General features: G+C 39.8%; 1 long non-coding RNA gene across 2 annotated transcripts in view; it reads left to right on the top strand.

Annotated features, from left to right (window-relative positions):
• Positions 1–22,358, top strand: part of LOC149079820 (uncharacterized) — a 127,692-nt gene that overhangs the window by 88,197 nt on the left and 17,137 nt on the right. The window contains exons 2-4 of one of the 2 annotated variants that reach the window (XR_016193644.1): positions 683–771; positions 17,723–17,775; positions 17,865–17,997. This is a non-coding gene — a long non-coding RNA (uncharacterized LOC149079820). Of the gene's footprint in view, positions 1–682; positions 772–17,722; positions 17,776–17,864; positions 18,002–22,358 lie in introns of both variants that reach the window. The other variant, XR_016193645.1, reaches the window with a different exon arrangement.

Here is a 22,358-nt window from a genome sequence, read left to right as displayed (position 1 = left end):
TCTATTTTCTCACTCACTCACTTGTTGCCTCGCTCTCTCGCCTATTTAGTCAATCATTCGGCCACTCGTTCAAGACTTGATCACGGCACCTCCAGCGCCATACTCACTAAAGACTACACGTAGTGATGAAATGTTGTCGATGAATCGTTCGTAGATGAATTTTTCCATTCAATGAGTTTTCCTCTCAATGAATCGCTAGGTAGTGAGTTAATTCAAGTCCGCGAAAGTGTATAAATTTTCATGTTTGAGTAAGATCTCCTGCAAGGAACTTGAAGCTCCGTTTACATGTGCAATATTTGCGGTAGTTAGTGCCATATTGGGAGTTCTAGCATCCGCTTGACGACTTTTTCCCTGCGCAAGGAAAGAAATGAAGAGCAGTAAATTGGTGAAAATTATTGAAGCGGGTTTTGAACCCACTTTTCCTACTTCCCACGTAAACGGGGCTCGAGAGTGCTTTCACACATAGAAAAAAGTTTTTTTCAGGACCGAACCGTTCGTAATAATTCAGAAACTCGAATAATAGTCACAGCATGACCTTTACCATGTTTACGAAAGGTACGCATGTCAAGATGACACCAATCGATTTTATTCCCCCCACTATTTCGTTGCTTGGCTAATGTTGACGTTTCTTTGCAAAATATTGATGATAGATATGTCACAATATGATTCTCTTCTCATATAGATGGCGACCACAAGCAGTTTGAAGTGTCATTTCGTGTCATGATGCGACATGCTGTTCCAGTGACGTTAAATCAATTACGCACATTTCATGTAAGTCCAAGACTATCTACCTATACAATCATGTTTTTCGTCACCTTTTTATATGGATAGACATCGAATTTTTTTTTACAGGTACATCCAGTTCGTTCGTTCAGAATCGATTATAGAATAGTCGAAGGTAAAATAGTGAGTTTACGTATAATGATGAACCTGTGGAGTTCCAGGAATCTAAAAGGAGTAGACCAGTGATTCCCAACGTGGGCGTTAACGCCCCCCCTGGGGGGCGATGCAATGTTCCAGAGGACGGTAGAAGCTGCGAGTATAACATAGGATCTTATGGGTTAGATTGCGTTGGGGGCGATGGAACATAAAAGGTTGGGAAACTATGGAGTAGACGGCCCTCGTCTGGGGGGCCCGTGATCAACTATGTTTTTATGAACTATAGTTTTGATTTTTAAAAAAAGAGTCGAACTGTATAAAGTGGTTCTCAAACTTCTGCCAACCATGATTCCTATGCCCCAGAAGTCATTAGCTCTTTACACTAGCCTCAAATTAACCGTTGTTCCCTTGAACTACAGTCGAATCCCGTTTTAACGAACACTTTTCTAATCCCCCAAATAAGTTTCCATGGGGACAATGCTAGGTAACTTGGAATTCCTTTACAACGAAATTTCGTTTTAACGAAGTGATTCCTCCGGTCTCTTGGCGTTCGTTGTAATGGGATTTGACTGTAATTGAAGGCGCACATACCTGCGTGCGTCCCTTGCTATAGTCTTCATTTACTCGTGAATCCCTTGCTTTCACATTCGGCATATCCGGGCATCTTCGTCCATCTGGTCACTTGGCCTAGATCTTATTTACTCGTGGATCTCTTACCCTAATGTTCACACCTGCGAATCCCGCACCCTAGCTCTGATTTTACCACTGGTTCTTTGCTCAAATGTATTCACTGTTCTTTGACCACAGCTCTCATTTGTACGCGGGTCCCTTACCCAAGCGTCTTTATCTACAGATCTTCTACCCAAGTCTTCATTTATCAACGGCTCCCTTACCTCGTACTCTCTTCATTCATATACGACTCCCTTATACTCAAGCTTTCATTTATCTACAGGTCCCTTACAAAAGCCTTCACTGACGCACGGCTTTTTTGCCCAAGCCTTCATTTATGAACGGAACGGCAGGGCTGCAACTAGGATTTTTGCCACCAGGGGAAAACATTATTTTGCCGACCCCACAACTTTAAAATTCTATAATTTTATAACGGTGTTCTTTGTTCACCTAAAATTGCCACTCCTAAATTTTGCCGCCCGGGGCAGTTGCGACCCTGATGACCGGATCTTTATATACCCAAGCTTTCATTTATCACTCCCTTAGCTCAGGCTCTATTTATCTACGACTTCTTTACCCAAGCGCTTTCATGTATCTACAGGCCCCATACCAAAACCTTTATTTTTGCACCGTTTCTTTGTCCAAGCCTTCATTTATCAACACACGACTCTCTTACCCACAAATCTTCATTTATCTGCGTTTCCCTTACCAAAGCCTCTTCATTCATTTACTACTTTACCGCACACCAACTCCAGTCATATACATCGCCATATGGCAATTTCCAACTAGTGAAGTTGGGTAGGAAATGAAGGCGCTATCTGTCGGTGGTCGCCCCAGGCTCGATCGGTAAAAAACTTTTTCTGATGTTCTTTTGACTGGATTCGAACCCGAACCATAGACCTTGGTGGCAACCTTCATAGCGGATGACGAGCATCTTACCACTACGACACTAGGGTGCTTTTGTTCATCTACTGATCTCTTACATATAAGCCTTCATTTATCTATAGATACCTTAACTGAGTTTTCATTTATGTACGAGTCCTTTATACCCGAGCCTTCATTTACCAACGACTTCTCCCTAGGCTTCATTCATCTACGGGTCCTTTATCCAAGTTTTCATTTATTTAAGGGTCCCTTACGTAAACCTTTATTTATCGAACGGCCCTAATCCAAACCTTCACTCATCTCTACGACACCCTTACCCAAGTCTTCATTCATCTACGGCATAGTTTCTCAAAGTTTTTTTTGTTCCATCGCCCCATTCTTTAGAATTTTTTTTCTCTCTCTCATCGCCCCCGCCCCCTTCAACTCAAACGAACCCATAGGATTCTATGTTATACCCTTACCTTCTATCTCCCTTGGACTATTCAATCACCCACTTTGGGAAACACTGATCTATGGCTCCGTTACCCAAGCTCTCATTTATCAACGACTTTTACCGAAGCCTTCATATTTATTTACGGATTCCTTACCAAAAAGTCTTCAATGAGTTGGATTGGAAACGAAGGCAAGCTCGTTAAAAAAATATCTTACCTATATTCTCCCCTGGGTTTGAACCTGGTACCGTGAAGGCAACCTTCACAGCGGTAGACGAGCATCTTACCACCACGCCACTCGAGGCGCTCATTTATCTACTGGCCCCGTACCCAAGACGCACACTTCGAGAGCCGCTGGCGTGGAGACCATATATAGATGCACGGATTTTATCTTTTTAATTCCCGTTCCGTTCTGAAACTCATCTCCATTTAACAACTTCTTGTGAATCCAGGTGGTTAGTGGGAGAAGGGGGAAGGTTTGGGCACTCCACTATTCCAGTATGGGGGAACCCCATTTCTTTCCGGGGCTTCTCATAGAGTATTCCAGCAGCCAATTACACAAGTAAAGCATAAAATAGACTTCTAAAGGAACAGCTTCATCAGCAACTTTTTGGCGAACATTCCTCGAGATAAAAAAAAAAGGAAGATGGAAGAAAGGCAAGTGTAAAGACAGGAATCCTCAGTTGGGGGCCCCTCGCAATTAACAGGAGAAAATAGGAGGTGGGGAGAGGGAAATCCTCGAACCTTCTCCATTAATAAGATGGGGGGGGGGGGAAACTTCCGTTCGGAGGAACTAATTTATGGAAATTTTCTTAGAGCTGGAGCCCCATACCGTACCCACAGGGAGTCGGGCCTCGTTCTTCCAAAAAACTGGAAAAAAAAACTACAACGATCAAAATCCATTCATTTCTTTATCTTAAGAATAGGAATTTCTTTACGGCCCGAAAGAAAATAAAGGAATGAGAGTCCCGAACATTAATTGGACTTGTTTCGACGCAGGAGTCCAACGCAAACAACAACTATTTCTAATAATAGTCGCTTTTCTTTATCGGGAACTTTCTCTATGAAGTTTTCTCCCGGAATTAATGTTTTATTGATGCCTCGGAGAGTCTTTATTTGTCTATAACTGTTTAGAAATTCTATTTAGCTTCTGGGGACCACTGCTGTCGCATAACGATTGCGCCAACGGGGCCACGAGTAGAAAAAGGACCCCCCTATTCCCCCCCCCGTCCCCCCCTCCATTATTTATTACATTCATTATAACTGAATTTTCAATAATTTTAGATTTATAATAACTCTGGAATTACTTGTTACGTTAATTCTGAATTTTCAATAATTCTGTATATTCAATAACCATGAAATCACGAATTTCTATGGATAATTTCGAAATTATTTCTTTTTTAATTATGAAATTGTTTATATTAGTTCTGAAATTATTTCGTCCATTAATTCTGAAATTATTTCGTCCATTAATTCTGAAATTATTTCGTCCATTAATTCTGAAATTATTTCGTCCATTAATTCTGAAATTATTTCGTCCATTAATTCTGAAATTATTCCTCGTATTAATTCGGAAGTTATTTCTCGTATTAATTTTGATACTATTTCTCGTATTAATTCTGAAATTATTTTTACTTATTAATTCTGAAATTATTTTTCTTATTAATTCTGAAATTATTTTTCTTATTAATTCTGAAAATATTTTTTCCGTTAATTCTGAAAATATTTCTTCCCCTTATTCTGAAAATATTTCTTCCCCTTATTCTTAAAATAATTTGTCTCAGTAGTTCTCTTAAATTGTTTCTTTTATTAATTTTGAATATTCATCAATGCTGATATTCAATTCAATAGTTTTGGAAGTGATTTCTTCCATTAGTTCTCAAAAATTATTTTTTCTATTAATACTGAAATTATTTGTGTTTCCTTTATTTCTAAAAATATCTTTTATATATATATATTAATGCTGAATTTTCATCAATATTGAAATTATTTCTTTTAATGGTTCTGAAATCATTTCTTAAGTGTAATATAAACACATTACATGTTACTCTGAAATTATTTCTATAGTGAAATAATTTCTATAAATCCTTGCCTTAGGCCGGGATTACACTATTAAAGTTTGATAAAAGTTCTTTTATAAAACTTGAAAAATGCAACCAATAAGGGCATCAATTACATTCGATAGAATGTAACCGATACGCTTATTGGTTGCATTTATCAAGTTTTATTAAAGAACTTGTTTAAAACTTTTACAGTGTAATCCCGGCCTTGGGCCGTCATTACACTATAAAAGTGATGAAATATATTTTATAAAACTTGAAAAAAGCAACCAATAAGCCTATTGGTTATACTCTCTCGAATGTAACCGATACGCTTACTGGTTGCATTTTTCAACTTTTATAAAAGAGCTTTTACAAAACTTTTATAGTATAATCCCGGCCTTGATAAGATCAGGTCCAATTGGATTTGAGCGTTTGGTTCCACACTTGTTTGCCCCCACTTCGTTGTTTGTCCCCAACCTTGTCAAATCTAAATCATAAAATCCGACGGATTTGGCAATTTTAACTTAAGTCGTTAGCTTTAATTTGCAACCCCATTTCCAGGACTAACTTCAGGCCAAATGTTGCATGTCCCTATTTCTAAAATCTAATTTTCAAAATCGCGCTATATCGAAATCGCGTAAAGCGAGGAATACCTGCATGTCCAATCGAAAGCGTACGTGTGTGTGAATAATGATAGACGTACATTTTTTCCATTCGTTATCGATTTCCAATTCACAGCAGCCACGAACGAACCGCAATAAGGAGTCAGACATGATTCGGTGGACACTTTTCAGTCAGCTGGTCACCCTAAACACAAACGCAACGGATGTCCATTGTGTCTGTAATTCATAAAAAAAACGGTATTTTTGAAAGAAAATGTCGCCAATATTACAGTTGTGTGTGTGTGTTGCCATTGGATTATATTCCGATGTAATTACGTTCCTTTTACTGTAAGTAGAAACGAATACGGTGACCTTTTCTGGGACCACCCCCCCCCCTTTTCCGTTATTACGGTCCTTACGCCACACGAGTCACTGGATAGTCCTCGGAAATGACAGAAAATTATCGCATTCCTCTTTGTTGTTGTGACTGTATGTGGTTGCTTTGAATACTGACTATTACTGCGGGTTTTTTTTTGTCTTGGTGTTGGTGACTGTGGTCACGTGCGCAAGGCCACAAGAGGTCGCGTCAAGGATTATTATAGCGTACTGTAACTCTGCGACTGTCCTTTCTTTTTCTGTCGTGTGTGTGTGTGATAGAAACGAAATTTACATTCCACCTTTTCAATCTGAATGTAACAGCTGCCACTGAAATGACACCAGTGACAGCAGCAGCAGCAGCTGTGAGAACTGTCAGTTTGTGATTGGTTCAGTGGCGTAATCTTATCAGCAGCGTATGTGGGGAATGCTACCGACGTGGAGTAAAGATTATTAGGGACAAATAGTCAATGCTGGATGACCTCATGTTTTGGTTATAGCGTATGTATCCAGTACCGTGTAAATAGGACTTTTTAGGACTTCTCGAAGTAGGACACAGGACGGCACTGTAAAAACATGACGCCAATTTAGCCAGTATGGTCATCGCGATATGTTTTCATGCCGAAATGTTAAGGGCAGTAATTTTTTGCCCTGGATCTTATCCGATCCTCGTTCGCTTATCAATATGACCGTTTCTAAGTGCAATATTCGCTGAGGTATTTGAATTCGAAAAACGGAGGAAGTTGGAAAAGGAACAGCATTTTATATATTATGGCAACAGCATCATGCATTTATACATTTATATGTTACTTCCAAAGCCCGAGGGTTTTTTTTTTTTCTCAAAATTCGATTCTCAGAAATGATTCAGGTTTTGGCCGGCCAATTCGTAAATGGCCTGGGATCCCTGGACCAAGTTCGACGTGCGGTATTAAGACGGTCCGGTAGGTGTCAAATCCATTTTTTTTTCCCCATCACTAACGTAATGACTATAGTAGCTGAATTGGACACGTACCATATTGCAAACATAGTGCGTTAACACTCACCATATTGCTAAAAATCTCCAGCACAAAACCGAATTTAACAAGCACCAAAAAAAATTACAATTTTCATTTTTCACACGGAGGGGGTTGCCAACCTACATTCACTCCTCGCAGTCATTTACTTTCACTTTCCTGACTTGGTGCATGTCTATCTTCGTCTATCTACACCTTTTCCCGAGCGTAAATCTTTGTATACACAGTATTATTATCATCATCTCTCTCTCTCAGAAGAAGGGCGCGGGGTTTTGTGCATTTGATTAATGGTAGCGGTAGACCCTGGGCATTTTTTTTATTATTTTATTTTTATTATTATTAACAAAACAGAATTTAGCACATACCCCCGGTATCTGTTTGAATAAGGCAACAGACATTTGCTCTCTCTCTCTTCTCTCTCACCCGTTTTTGGCGACATTTTTCTCTAATCTTTCCCCCGGGTGTATCAGCATTACCCCCTTGTGTGATCATTTTCCACAACAACAAGAAAGACTCGACAAGATTGATGGGGTAACTTCCATCTTATATATACACCAACTCTTCACCGGCATCAAAAATCCTCGTCGCCATCATCTATTCTGGTGATGGTGATGTGGAGGAGCGTCTCTGCCATTTTCCCCCCCCCCCCCCCGCATGTTGGTAGGTGTATTCACTCGATCATCCATAACTTGTTAATCTCAGCAGATGTTGAAGAAACTTGACATGGTGTTTCTTGCCTTGCCTTGCAACCTTTCTGCCTTGTCTGGTAGATGAAGTATGGAGGAGAAAGAAAAAGGGAGTGTATATATTCCATTTAGACAGAAGTCGGTCCAATTATTTCTACGTTGATCTCCTCCTTGAAGAACGCGAGTTGACTTTACTTTGAGGAGGACTGACACTCACACCCCCTTGTGTGAGAGCTGAATAATTTTTTTAACGTGAAAATACGTACTTTCAGCCAGTTATCTGACGGAACCGGCTGAATAATCCAAGAAAATACTGGGTGGTTAATAAATAAACTGATCCTACTCAGAAGTATTTAGCGCCCATTCTGATAGAGGTATTTTGATGAAAGTTGGTATACATGGACCATAGGGAAATGAAAATTCAATATAAAAAATAGTTCAATTTTTGACCACCCGGCGAAAAAGTGGCACTTTTTTTATCGCATTTGTCTTTTTTCCCCCATGGTCCAAATAACTTATATACCAAGTTTCAATGAAATATGCATACCACAATGGGCGCTACACAGGTCGGAGTAGTGTCAGTATTACTCAACGGACACTACTCACCTTAATAAACTGACACTACTCCGACCTATCTAGCGCCCATTGTGGTGAACGTATTTCAATGAAACTTGATGTATATACGTTATTTGAACAATGTGAAAAAGATAACTGCGATAAAAAAGCGCCACCTTTTTCAAAGGTGGCCAAAAACTGAACTTTTTTTTAATTGAATCTTTTTCCCCTGATTCATATACCCTATATATACCAAGTTTCATCAAAATATCTTGAAATGGGCACTGCTGAAGTCTGAGTAGTGTCACTTTATTTATAACCACTCTGCACTTTCGACGCTGATATCTTAAGACAGAGTTTTAATTGGAACGTTGGTCAAGGGCTCGCGAGCACGAAATCGGACACAAGCAATGAGCACTCTGGGTACTTCTGGGTGCACCGTGGTGCCCGCGAGCAGCGGGTTGAAGATGCCTGTCTTAAGATGTAGCTACACGATGCCCTATAAATTCGTGAATAGTTTGAAAATTCATAAAAATTGAAGGAATTGGTATATAGTCATTAAGAAGTGTGACTTTTCTTAGTCCATTCTTTGTTGGAAGATAATAGGCCTATATATGAGGTTCGATAATATATTAAGAATATGATATATATAAGGTTCGGGAGTAGTATGTGTGATTATGAGTGATAGTAATTAATCCATTCTCCCTTTTGGCCCTGTTCTGGAATGGGGGGATTTGGAAAAAAAATTTAAGGAATTTTGTTATAGTTTTTATAATTATAATATTTATAATTTTTGACTCACTATAACCCAATTTTCTTTTGTAGCTTTAACACCAGTCATTTGGCAATCATTCGTTACAGCGAGATTCTCGTTATAAGCCGTACTCATTATAGCGGACTTTTACTATTACTTTAACTATCCATAATTAAAATAATGTCATTCTTGTGTTCGTATCTCACTGCTTCAGTAGCATCTTCAAGCGCCCTTTGAGACCCGCCCTCAAGTTTATTTTGGGTCCATCTAATGGCAAAACGTGTGTTGTGTTTCTCCGTGTGTGTTCCATCAACTCTAAAGTTTCGTCCGCATTTCCTGAATCACCCTGTATACCACACGAATACGGAATTCACAAAATGAATTTCTGTAGTTCTGCTGCAAGCTTTTATATGCTTTCAAATGTTATCAGAGAGATTCCTAACGCTGATAAATACCCGAGTCTGATATATGTACAGTATATTTCGTACATTGAATATTCAAAAAAATACATGCATATTGCATATAACGCCAAGACACCGAGATATTTTGTTCCGCCGACTTCCGAATCCCAATCCAAAAATCAAATCATTTTGGGAGCAATTTTTTTTTTCCTGTCCCGGAGTATCTAATGAAGTCGTAACATCTGTATTCCATTCGTATTTCCCGCGCGAAAAAGTCCCTCCTTAAAAACTCATTATCTCGCCTCTGAATCGTCCCTGGATCCTCCAAAAAAAAAAGATCCTAGAACTGAAGGATGTTATATTAATCGTATATGATGATTCACCATCTCGTATACGGAACTCGTATATTTGGAAAATATATGCAAAACATATCACACATCACACACACACACACACACACAGAGTAAGTAGTCTATACGCCATACCGGAGGATTCGTTGAGGTGTGAATCCCGGACCAGGAAACCATGTTAGTGACAGCGCGATGGTTCCGGTATGGATTCGGGACTGCACTTTCATACTTTGTCCTTAGTCTCTACGACGAGAAATGCACTTATGAGCGGTACAAATGCGGTTGAAGGAGCCCATGATGACTTCCTGAGTACGATACGCACGCATTTCGGATGAAGGTGTTCATGCCATGGAATATAAAGTAAAATTAATTTATCAATTTACTCTACGGGTTTTCAACTTATCTAGAAAAAGCCTTTCAAAAGTCTAGCATATACTAGATGTAGTGTCTGAATACGACAAAAATTCTATTAGGAAGGTTTCAACAGCTGGCTGATGCGAAGATAAATCCGGGAAAGCAAATCGAGTCCACGTCCTTTCATTTGCCGGGTGAGTGCCTTTAGACCAGTGTTTCTCAACCGCCGGGCCGCGTCCCGGTACTGGGCCCTGACACCAATCAAACCGGGCCGTCAATAGCTCACCGATTGATTTTTACCCATTAAGCGTACGTACGACAGGACCTTCCACTCACATAAAAGAAATCAACAGGGCCGCGGGCTTCTAAAGGTTGAGAACCACTGCTTTAGACCACTACTAGACTAACGAATCCCTCTTTCCTTGGAGCTCGTGTGCTCTGAACGGGACCGTACATGGACAGCAGCCAGACTTTACTCACAAGGAAACAGTCCCAAGGTGACGTTTTCAAAAAGTTTTGAAAAAAATTATCTCAGTGTTTGCCAATACGCATAAAAATTCAATTTTACTCCAAATTTCGTTGAGGAATGGAAATACTTCAAATTTCAGGTAATTTTTTGTAATTGAATTATACAATCGAATCCCGTTATAAACTCCAAGAGACCGGAGAAATCATTTCGTTATAAAGGAATTCCAGGTTTTTGCATTGTTCCTATGTAAACTTATCTGGGATATTGGAAAAGTTTTCGTTAAAGCGAGATTTTCGCTACAACGGTATTGATGGATAGTCACAACTGCAAGGTGTCACGTGCTTAGTTCTGGAGCAACGTAATTTCGGGAAAATCCTCAGAGAAATTACACAGGCATAGGCGCCGGGACCTAGGGGGCTCAGGCCATTTGAACCCTCCCCCCAGAACAAATTTTGTAAGGGGGCTGAGCCCCTCCCCCAATAATTTCTGAAGAAACAATGCAATGCAACCTCCCTCTCCCGCGCATGCACTTGGGTCCCGTATATACGGGACGACCAGCAACTTTCAGCCCCCTCCAATGTTTTCTTCACGTCGACGCTTCTGTACGCAGGAAATCACGGTATTAGGCAAAAGCTTCAATCAAGAGAAAAGTCTGAACGCTCTTCGAGTTCAATATTCACAACAACAAAAAAAAAGAATGAACAAAACCTTGCTAATATCCAGTTCCCGGGAGAGTTTCATTTTTTTCCCAGAACCCCGGAACATTCAAAAATGACCTCCGTACTCATATCAAAATCGCATTTTCGGATAGTTCCACTTAAAATATAAAAAAATCATACAAGTTCTAGAACATTCCACATTCTTCCCTCTCTCATAACTCCAGATGTACACTCACACACACATATCACAAATATGATAAAACCTTGAGGAGGTGACGAACAAAAAAAAAAAAAAAAAAAATGGCGCCGATAAATATATTAGCGAAAAGGGGAAAAATGTCGAAACCTCAGAAATGTGTTCTTTGACACGTAGAGAGAGAGGAATAATACGTCACGCAAAAAAATAAATAAATGAGGCGAGTGTGCAAACATCTTATGTGCACTGATTTGCATATCCTCGCCGGAGTGATTCCGGGATCGCAAATTGCTCGCTAACGGCCCCCCGCGCACACACGCACAGTCACAAGGGGGAAACGGGAGGTTGTTGGTGGGGGCCCCCAGCATTACAAAGTCATTGAATAAAATAGTCTTCTCACGATTTTGCCTTGGCTCCTGATCTTTCACTCGTAAAGGCTCTGGAGGGTCCCCCACCCTACCCCCCACGACGACCACCCCCGCCATCGCTCGCTCTATGCGTGCATACCTCTTTTATAAAAGGAGTCTCAGTGCAAAAGGGGTATATTATACCGGCGTCTCACCACATCCCCAATTCTCTTGTGCTACGTCCATTAAGGGGAAAATGTAGGTTCCGGAAAAAGGAGAGAGGGGTCCTGGAGAGAGAGAATTGAAGACTTTCACTTCTCTCTCTCTCTCTCTCCCGTCTCTCCTCCTCTATCTTCAAATTACCCGCTCTAACAAGATCCGAGAGAGAGTCAGGAGTAGAAGTTTAGTAGCGAGGGGTCTCGAGACCCCCCAGGCGACCCAACTTAATAAAGATAGATGACAAGATGCAAGAATGAATGGATGACGAAGAAGAAGAAGAAGATAGTGGTGGTGCTGGTGGTGATGATGATGACCACGAAAATGAAAATAAGAGCACTAGGAGCCTTTTTGGCGTCGGCAAACTTTTACGAGATGACAGTATGAGAGTTCCTTGGTGTGGGGGGGGGGGGGGGGGTGGACGGACATCGTCTCTCTTCGGTGATAATTATCGCTGATGACCTTCTGCGAAATCTTGCAAATTATGCATAACGCTGACTTTGTGGTTTTCCTCTCGGGTGGTGATTTATAATATATGTACCATGGGAATATTTTTAACCCGGTGTGTGTGGATCCTCTCGCGTGTATACTTTTACACGGGTGCTGTGTTTTCGGGGGCGAAAAGTTTTTGCGGGGGGAAGGCGATGTTTGTCGATTTGTTTTCGGTCATTAATTTTTGGTAGAATTGGAGATATGTCAACGTGAGACAAATACCTGTGGTCATTCCTCTTCTTTGAGAGCGCAATGGTTAGAGCTTGACCCGTCTCAATACGAAATCATTGATGGATCTCATGTATTAATATTAAATGTATATTTGAAAAATCACTGACAGGAGCTTTGTATTGGCTTGTATACTAAAACCACTGGCTTGTATTATTAAAAATGGTGACCATGGACCAGTTACCTTCTCTCGCACATCTATTTTTTTTCGCTCTGTATATATGCAAGTTGAACACTGGGATCCCCCTCCCCCTAATGTTTTTCCGGGCAGAATATATGTATCCGAGGATGATGTCAATCTCCGCTATCCATACAATGGTTTTCAATACCTACATTGTCGTAATAATTTTCAGCAATTGTGAGCTTTGGCCTGAGTTAGGTTCGACCGTCCATGTACGGTCCCGTTCAGTGCACACGAGCCCTAAGGAAAGATCGAGACATTCGTTGCCTCTGTAGTCTAGTGCGTTCACCCGGAAAGTGAAAGGACGTGGGTTCGATTCCCCACACAGGAGCAGTTGAATTTTCTCTCTTTTCGAAATATATCTTCGCATCAGCCAGCTGTGTTAAAAACCTTTATAGGGACATCATCCTCGAATAACAATAATTTACCTTACACAAATAACAACTATTAATATTTTGAACCCAGAGTCTCTATACTATAGCATGCATGTAATACCCACAGCCCGCGGGCCAAGTGTGGTCCTCGCAATCATCTGATGTAGTCCCTGAACTAAAACCTAATTATGTAAGGATGAAGTTGAAACAGAATTTTGAAAATCATTGTTCACATACAAACAATTGTTTAGTTAAAACAATGGTTATCCCACATTTCACTCTTCCACTGTGGATGCCGACGGGCCTGTGAGCGAAATGAAAATATAATCAAACGTAGAGATAGCCCGTATGTAAGAAAGTGATCGTGGTTTCCGTTTTGAAATTTCCCGTATTGCTACATAAAACTTGATAAGAACTTCAAAATCATGAAACATTTTATTCAATTGTGACCTTTCAAATCAATCAAATGGGACCACGGCACCCTTTTTAGATCACACAGTGACCCAAGGGAACTTTCGAGATCACTTGAAAAGCCCGTGTCGCATTTTCAGATCACTTACGTGGCCAGCAGGCTCACTTCCAGATTACTCCTAAGCGGCTCGCAGCACATTTCCAGATCATTTATGCCGGCCGCGTCACATTCCCAGATCATTCAAGTGGCCCACGACATGTTTCCAAGCCAATGAAGTTCCCCGAACTCTCCAAAAGGTTGAGTACCCTTGCTCCACGGAGAGAATTACACGATATAAAAAGAAAAAAAAGAAACCTGATATAAAATCACACTGATAAAATTGAAATTTTGCCGGTCTAGTGAGGATCAAAAGACATGGCAGCCCGATGTGGGGAAAATGAAAAAAATATCAAATATCTCGTGGCATTTCTTGCCGACGTTGGAAGGTTTTGGTTGGCATCCGTCACCATAAAATACTGAGACAAAGAGAGGTGTTGGGAACCGTAGTCCTGATTAGAATTTTCATTATAAATTTAGTTGTTAGAATGTCTCACGGCCAGGGCCTGTTTACTTGCATAGACAAACGGGGCATGTGCCCAGGGTCCACAAATTTTCAGCCTCAAAATTGCCTCAAAATCGGCAGCCTTTTGTATATTTTAGAGACACGGGCCTCATTCCCCTACGTCCGCTTCTGCCTCATAGGAGACTACGTGTATGAGGTCTCAAAAATAAGAGGGGCCCAAAACAATGGACTCCAAAAATTCATATTTGCCTAGAGCCCGAACTTGTGAGGAACAGACCCTGCTCACGACACCCTAAAATGATTCACTAGGTTCACGAATATAATGTTCAATAATAACGCTTACCTTCTTCCATAGACTCGCACACGAGAATAATAACCAACCAATCGTGACACTTAAATGTCTATCTACGTATCTATCTAAACATGCGAGAATAGACATTGTAATTGACGCAAAATGCGATCCGGACGCACACGGAACTCGCAACAGCGAGCACCTGCAAAAAAGTGCTAAAGTATGTCTTTCCGTTGAGCAAAACTGCACATTGCGGATCTCGGTCATCGCAGAACAAAACACGAATAGAACAAAACGACAAATCCGTTTCGCGGTCGAACGATTTGCTGTTAAATTAAACGGTCCATTTCGGACTGACATTTTGTCCCTTTTGTAATAGTACACATACACTAACATAGAAAAAATCTATCCAAATAAGTAAAGTAATTTAGCTTATAGCAGATTTCGAAAGCATCCGAAACCGGAATTGCATTCGTAACGCAGCGATTCGTTGTATTTAAACATTAAGATAGCGCCATGGGGATCCAGGGATGAGGGGGAGCGATCGCCCCCTTCCAAGAGCCAAAATAAAACGAGGAAAAATGTATACGTCCCGTAAGATACGGGACAACTCAACAAACCTAAAAAAATAAATTGTCCCTTATAACACATCGCCTTGGATCCACGCCTGCCTCGGCTTCACTCGCAGTTGAAGATGTCCGACTCCGCTCTATTTCTAACTGGATATATCTGGCTCGGCTTTATACGCAGCTGATAGTATCCACCTCGGCTACATTCGGGCGGCAAATATAAATTATCAGCTAGAGATATTTGCCGCGGCTTTATACGTAGCTGATGGTGTCCCCCTCTGCTACATTCGCAGCTGGAGATATCCACTGCAGCTTCATTCGCAGCTGATGATGTCTGACTCCACTCTATTTCTAACAGTCTAACTGAATATAATCAGCCATGGCTTTATACGCAGCTGATTATGTCCCCCTCGGCTACATTCGCAGCTGATGATGTTTGCCTTCTCTATATTTCTAACTGGATATATCTGCCTCGGCTTTATACGCAGCTGATAGAGTCCGCCTCGGCTACTTTCGCAGCTGGAGATATCTGCAGCGGCTTCATTCACAGCTAATGTCTGCCTCCACTGCATTCGCAGCTAGAGATGTCTGCCTCATCTTTATTCACTGCTGAAGAAGTCTGCCTCAGCTCCATCCGGAGCTGGAGACATCTGCCTCGGCTTATTCATTTCGGGAAGATTAAACGGTTCATTTCGGATGGGCATTTCGTCCCTTTTGTAAAAAAACATGCACTAAAATAGATAAAATCTATCGAAATAGTAATATAATTTATTGCAGATTCTGAAAACGTCCGAGTATATTAATTTATACTCATGTCACATGGTACATCATTTCGACATTCATTCAACATGGCTGTCTGACTGTAAGGTCCCTGGGACCTTAATGCAAGAAATTATTACAATTTTATTATTATTTTCTAACCTGACACATTTTCACATTATAACAAAATGAATAGATATAATTTTTCGTTCCATCTATACATGGACTTCCCTCAAGAAGTTAACTTTCTTTTCTTCCAAACTTTCGGTATAACGACCTCGTAATATTATGTCCGTTTTTCGTGATACGGTGTGAGTCGCTATAACGAGCGTGGACGAAGGCATCCGAAACCGGAATTGCGTTCGTAACACCGCAGTTCATTGTATTTAAATATTAAGATAGATTAATCTAAGGTTGTTTCATCCTGCGTTTGTGTGTCGCCTCGGCTCAGAGGGCGTTGTCTCGCAGCTACTGCGTGACGTCACTGCTCAAATACTTTTATAGCAGAAGACATCAGTACACGAAACACGTGCCGATTTTTTACTTTTTAGTTGCTTATTTCATTGTTTCAAGTGAGTGATTTCTCGTTCATGGCGTTGTTTTAGTGTCACAAACATATGCGCGTGTAGAATTTTTGTTATCGTTATACAACAGTTGTATAATCTATAAGAGAATGGATTAAATCCAAGAAATATAGTTGGTAAGTAGTAATGCCTTTTGTATGATATTAGCATTCAAAATAATGATAGCAAATTCAAAATTGTACATCACATTCTACGCTCGATATAACGACCCATCCCCTTCGTCTCGTCGAAAACGGATGTTATATTGGGAGGGTCGTTATATCGAAAGTAAAACATATATGATAGTCGTTATATGAAAACATTTGGGACATATCCTACTGGTCGTTGTAATGGAATGGTCCCTACAATGTGGGCGAGCGTCGACTGCAGTTTGTTTTGTTAATGAAAATTAAGAATAAATGAAATAATTCCAAAAATTTATGAAAATTCAGAATAAATGAAAGGAATTATTCCACAAATTTATGGAAATTCAGAATAAATGAAAGAAATAATTCCAGAAATTATTACCCCCTTAAGGATATTCTAGGGGGGGGGGGCACCGGTAAAAATCAAATTCAAGGGGAGCCATGGCAAGTATCTAAGGGGGACCACAGAAAGCTTTGAAAAAAAAAATTCAGATGTGAAGAAATGAAGGTTTTAAGAGAAATATTGGTGGGTTAAAAGCGTGACCACTTTCAGAATCCAGAATTGCTCATAGAACCAAACGCATGAGCAGGGCAATCTTTTCTAACCCGGGACATGGCCTTATCGAGCATGTTTCAGGCTGGTGATAATGTTCAGGCTGGTGATGAGATGTAATACTGTGATTTTTTTGCAGTATATGAATCGGTAGATGATATTTACAGTCCGGAAGGTGTGGGCCTCAGAAAATTTCCGGCCAATGGGCCGCCAGAAGATTCTGAGGCCCTTCAGAACTTTGCTTATGGTGTTGTTAATGTGGCCTGCCGGGAGGAGGGTGAGGCTCATATACACATAAAAGCTACACAATAAGACCTGGAGAACTTACAGAGATTTAAATTAGTTTAAAAAACATATTTATCATCCAGAGGCTGTGATGCCTGTACGGATGATTGAATTCTCAATCGATAATTTCCATTAAAAAAAATGAGAAACCGATAGACATGTTTTCAATGTTGCGAACAATACAAAACATGCCTGAGTATATACTGTATACATGTATAAGGGGGGGGGGGGACATGGCCTGAAACCGGTTTCCGGTTCTTTGGCAACACTTCCTCGATACATCCGCTATTACAGTTCCGGTGTCGTATCCCGGAATGGGATAAGTAATAAGAAATGATTTCTTCTTTTTAAAGAAGGAAAGTCTTGGGCATTTCTTATTTCTTTCTTACCCATGTGATCTCATATTTCTTCTTTTACTTAAAGGTGCTGCTGCTGTTGGAATTGTGAGGTACTTCTAAGATGGGAAAGAAAAAATGGTATGAGTTCTCTCTCCAGAATCCTTCTTTTCCGCTTTTTTCCTTATGAGTGGTTTTCCTGGTAACTTTTTTTTTTCCTCCCCCTCTAGTAGTAGCATCTATCCTGCTTTTCGAGTGTTCCTTCTTCCCCCTCACCCAACATGTTACGTCGAAATGAGGGGCCGTCCAGACAATTCCTGGCGAACCAGAACGGGAGAAACAGAAACCTGGAGTGAAACCAATGCTAGTATTATAAATCACAAATTACTTCTTATTACCTTTATAATTCAAAAATTACTCATGATTATGTGATTATTGGTATCAATTTTTAGATCATGATTCTAACCTAAAGGCTCGTTTACACGCGTCAAGTAGTTTAGTGTTCAAGTGATTTAGTAGGTCGAGTAAGTCTTCAAGTACTAAAACCTATTTTGATGTAATTAATCAAGCAGCGAATGCTCATTGGATGATACGAGGGCAAACCTACTGGTGCATGTGCTAGGACCTTCTTAACCGAAAAATGAACCGGATTCTATCCTACTTGTCTACTTGACAACTAAATCGCTTGACAATTTGATAACTGAACCCGTGTGCTCATAAAAAGTCTGCATACATATTAGAGTACTTGACGACTTAAAAATTAGTTAACTACTTAATTACTTTACTCATGTAAACGGGTCTTGAGCTATAGTTATACATTTATGCTCTTGTCCCAAGAAATCTGATAAGGCTGTATCAAGCTTCTGTAAAAGTCTTAACACACGACTCTATAAAGATTTTAAAAGGTGAATATAAGACTCACTAGCCTATAAAATCTATTACAACTTGCTATAACTTCAAAGTCTCTCTGAAGCCTCTAAAATTCAGATAAGGCTCTCTAAAGATTTCGAAATCTCAGATAAAGCTCTATAAATCTTCCAAATCCTCAGATTTCCAGACAGCCTCTAAAAGCTGAAAAAAGTCCTCTAAATCATCTAAAATTAAGATGCTGCTGTTCAAAGCAGCTAAAAGTTTGATAAAGCTTTTTACATCCCCTAAAAGTGTTTGATAAAGCTTTTTACATCCCCTAAAAGTGTTTGATAAAGCTTTCAGCATCCTCTATTTGATAAAGTTTTCGACATCCTCTGTTTGGTAAAGCTTTCTGCATCCTATAAAGTGTTTCATAAAGCTTTCTACGTCCTCTAAAAGTGTTTCATAAAGCTTTCTACGTCCTCTAAAAGTGTTTCATAAAGCTTTCTACGTCCTCTAAAAGTGTTTCATAAAGCTTTCTACGTCCTCTAAAAGTGTTTCATAAAGCTTCCTACGTCCTCTAAAAGTGTTTGATAGCTTTCGACATCCTTGATAAGACTTCTACATCATATAAAAGTGTTTGCTAAGAATGTCTAAAGATCTTGCCTGATAAAACTATGTATCCAGTTGTCCTCATGTTTGATAGCCCTGTTCAAAGCATCCGAAAGTATGATATGGTTTTTCTGATCTTTAAAAATTTGATGAGACTGCCAAAACATCTAAAATTATAATATGGTTCTCTAAAACCTCTAAAATTCTGATAAGACTGTCAAAAGTATCAGAAAGTATGCTCATGAAGTTGCTCTACAGCATCTATAAAGTTGATAACACCATCCAAACCAGTATAAAAGTTCAGCAAGGTAATCTTTATCAAATTTCTGATGATTTCGTCCGAAGCATCAAAAAAAGTATAATATTGTTTCCGGAAGCTTGAAGCTCTCTGAAGCATCTGAAAGCTGATTAAAGCTCTTCAAAGCATCTGAAGGCTGATGAAAGCTTTTTAAAGCGTCTAACTGCTGATTAAAGCTTTCGAAAGCAGGTGAGCAAAATCTTTTGTCTGCGGGCCAGACAGATGCAAGTAAAGAGTGACCACGTAAACTGTATTTTACGGGACATTCCAGTAATTTTAGCCGTCCCACCTTTTCTATAAAAAAAATAACCCGCTTTTTTCCTTTATTTTCAACAAGGTTTAGTTGAATTTTTGAAATCCAGAACTAAGACTATTCTCATGACATATTAATTATTTTATGATAGTTATGACTCAATCATAATTAGTAATAGTCATATAGATATATTCATCTTATTTGTCATATACTTTTTTTATGAATTGCATTTTGAGACTTACAATGTCCATCATTTTCCACGATTGGCAATTTTTTCGGCTGTAAACGGAAACTTTACTTGCCTTTGGTAATTTTTGGCAATATCCCGTAGTTTTTACGAAGAAAATATTAAAAAACTGAAAGAACTTAAATACAGCCTAAGTATTTATCTTGTTGGGAAAATTGATACTTTTCAGTTGCAACAACTTTCACAGGCTAGATGAAACTTCTTGACGGGCGGAATTTGGCCAGCAGACAGGAGATTGTGTTGCGCACCCCTGCACTAAAGCACCGAAAAGTTGTCTAATGCAGTGGTTCTCAACCTTTGGATGCCCACGGCCCGGTTAATTCCTCTTTCGTGAGAGGAAGGCTAGGTCATACACACAACTAATGAGAAATAAATAAGGAAAATGAATCAGTGAATCTCATTGACTCATGGCCCGGAGGTTCCAATTCCCCTAGCCGCATTTTACTGGCGAACCATGGGTCCTAGAGGCATTCTTCCAATTCGAAAAATTATACAATTAACATCTATATAGAACTTAGATATCCTGTTTTCTAAAGTCTTGTTCCGGATAACGTCTCTCACAAGCCCTCGAGATGGCAGAGCGCGAAGCCCCACCCCCCCCCCCCAATTTGAAGGACAATACAGATTTATTTTACAGAACAACTATGTACACGTATTCACAAGCAGTGATTTGACAATACCCGTAAAACAGAGAGCCTCGTGAAAGAGGCTTCTCTAGCAGGCAAGAGCTCTCGTATTCAAAAGCTCAACAATCTGCTTGCTCATAGCTCCGTTTTGGCGGTGCAGTTATATAGAAAAAAAAGGTTCTACAAAAATCTCCCATACATACTCTCGCGCGATCCACTTCTTTCCTTTGGCGTCATTACATCGCCAAATCATCGGAGCTCTCACTGAATTCGCCAAGTTTGTCGTCAATTTGGCGAGACCTTCAGAGAAATGCGTTAATGACTATTTACAGGTGGAAGATGAGATAATAAATGATAAATAATGACTATTTACATAATTTTCGTAACAGTCCTTCTAAAAGTTTTCACTAAAGCCTCTAATATCTCGGTAAAGATTCCACTTTTTGCATTAAACAATGACTACAAGACTATCCATAGGGAAACCAAAGACACGCATTCATCGTTTTAATTCGAAAAATTCGTCGACTAACGATAAGTCGAAATCCTATTCATGGGTTTCTTGCGAAAAAATAGATGGTAAAAATTGGTGTATATATATGGATCATCAGTTTATGGACGGTCCCTCAATTCAGGTGTGTTCATGCTCACTTTGTGCTGCTTCAAAGGTTATGAGACAGAGAGTGGAGAAGGAGAGAAGAGCTTGGTCCTGGTACTTGCTCGCGGAACTTCCTAATATACGGCCGGGAGAAGACACAGGTTTGCTCTCAGAACCACTTTGAGAGCTCCTTCTCCCGGCTTCAATCTCTTGCCATATTTTTTCACTTCTTTCTCAACATATATGCGTGTGGGGGGGGGGGGGGCTATTTTACTAGCGATATAACGCTTCCGTTTATATTCATTTGCTTTATACCCACGACCGCACACACGACCGCGACAGCGACTAAAAATTTTTCCCACACCCGCAAAAATTTAGATATATATATAATATTTTCTTGTTCTCTTTTTCTCCCGATGTTTCTTTTCCTCCGGATTTTACTTTTTCCAGGAAACAAAAAAAAATGGATATTGTAGTTTGAGAAAGAAGAATTTTATAAAAACTCTTTCACACAACTTCAGTTGACAATTTTATATCTACAGTGTGTCCAGTAAATAGTAATAAATAAATAAGTAGCAGGGCTGGACTATTGCCCGACATGCCCGGGCATGAGAAAATTTTGTGCCGGGCATGTATTTTTTCTACCACGTGCCCCCCCCCCCCCGATGCGGACATTTAAAACTGACAAAAAAAATTTATATAAACACTTTCGTTTTACAATTTTTTCATCGACGATGATGCAAGTGTTCTTTCCTGCATACATTCGTGAATTTCCACAGAAATGCTTTTGGCATCCATGATGCAAATGTGTAATCTCAATGTATCCCGATATTTTTTCGCGGTCAATTTATATACAGTTAGCTGCCCGGTGTGGTAATAGGTCTTCATATACTGCACACACACACACACACAACTGGGCTCAAAATAATATCATATATTGCAACTGTGCTGAAAATAAAATCATAAATTGCAACTGGGATCAAAACGGAATAATATATTGCAACTGGGCTCAAAACGGAATCATATATTGCAACTGGGCTCAAAACGAAATCGCATATTGCAACAGACTCACAACGAAATCGCATATTGCAACAGACTCAAAACGAAATCGCATATTGCAACAGACTCAAAACGAAATCGCATATTGCAACAGACTCAAAACGAAATCGCATATTGCAACAGACTCAAAACGAAATCGCATATTGCAGATGGGATCAAATAATATGAAATCATATACTTCAACT

This window comes from Pholcus phalangioides, unplaced genomic scaffold, assembly GCF_987345545.1.
Source record: "Pholcus phalangioides strain wild (caught in Gottingen) unplaced genomic scaffold, Ppha-v1.0 ptg000012l_1, whole genome shotgun sequence".
NCBI classification, from domain to species: Eukaryota; Metazoa; Arthropoda; class Arachnida; order Araneae; family Pholcidae; genus Pholcus; species Pholcus phalangioides.
Note: the sequence above shows the minus strand (reverse complement) of the source record. Positions and strands in the feature narration are given on the sequence as shown.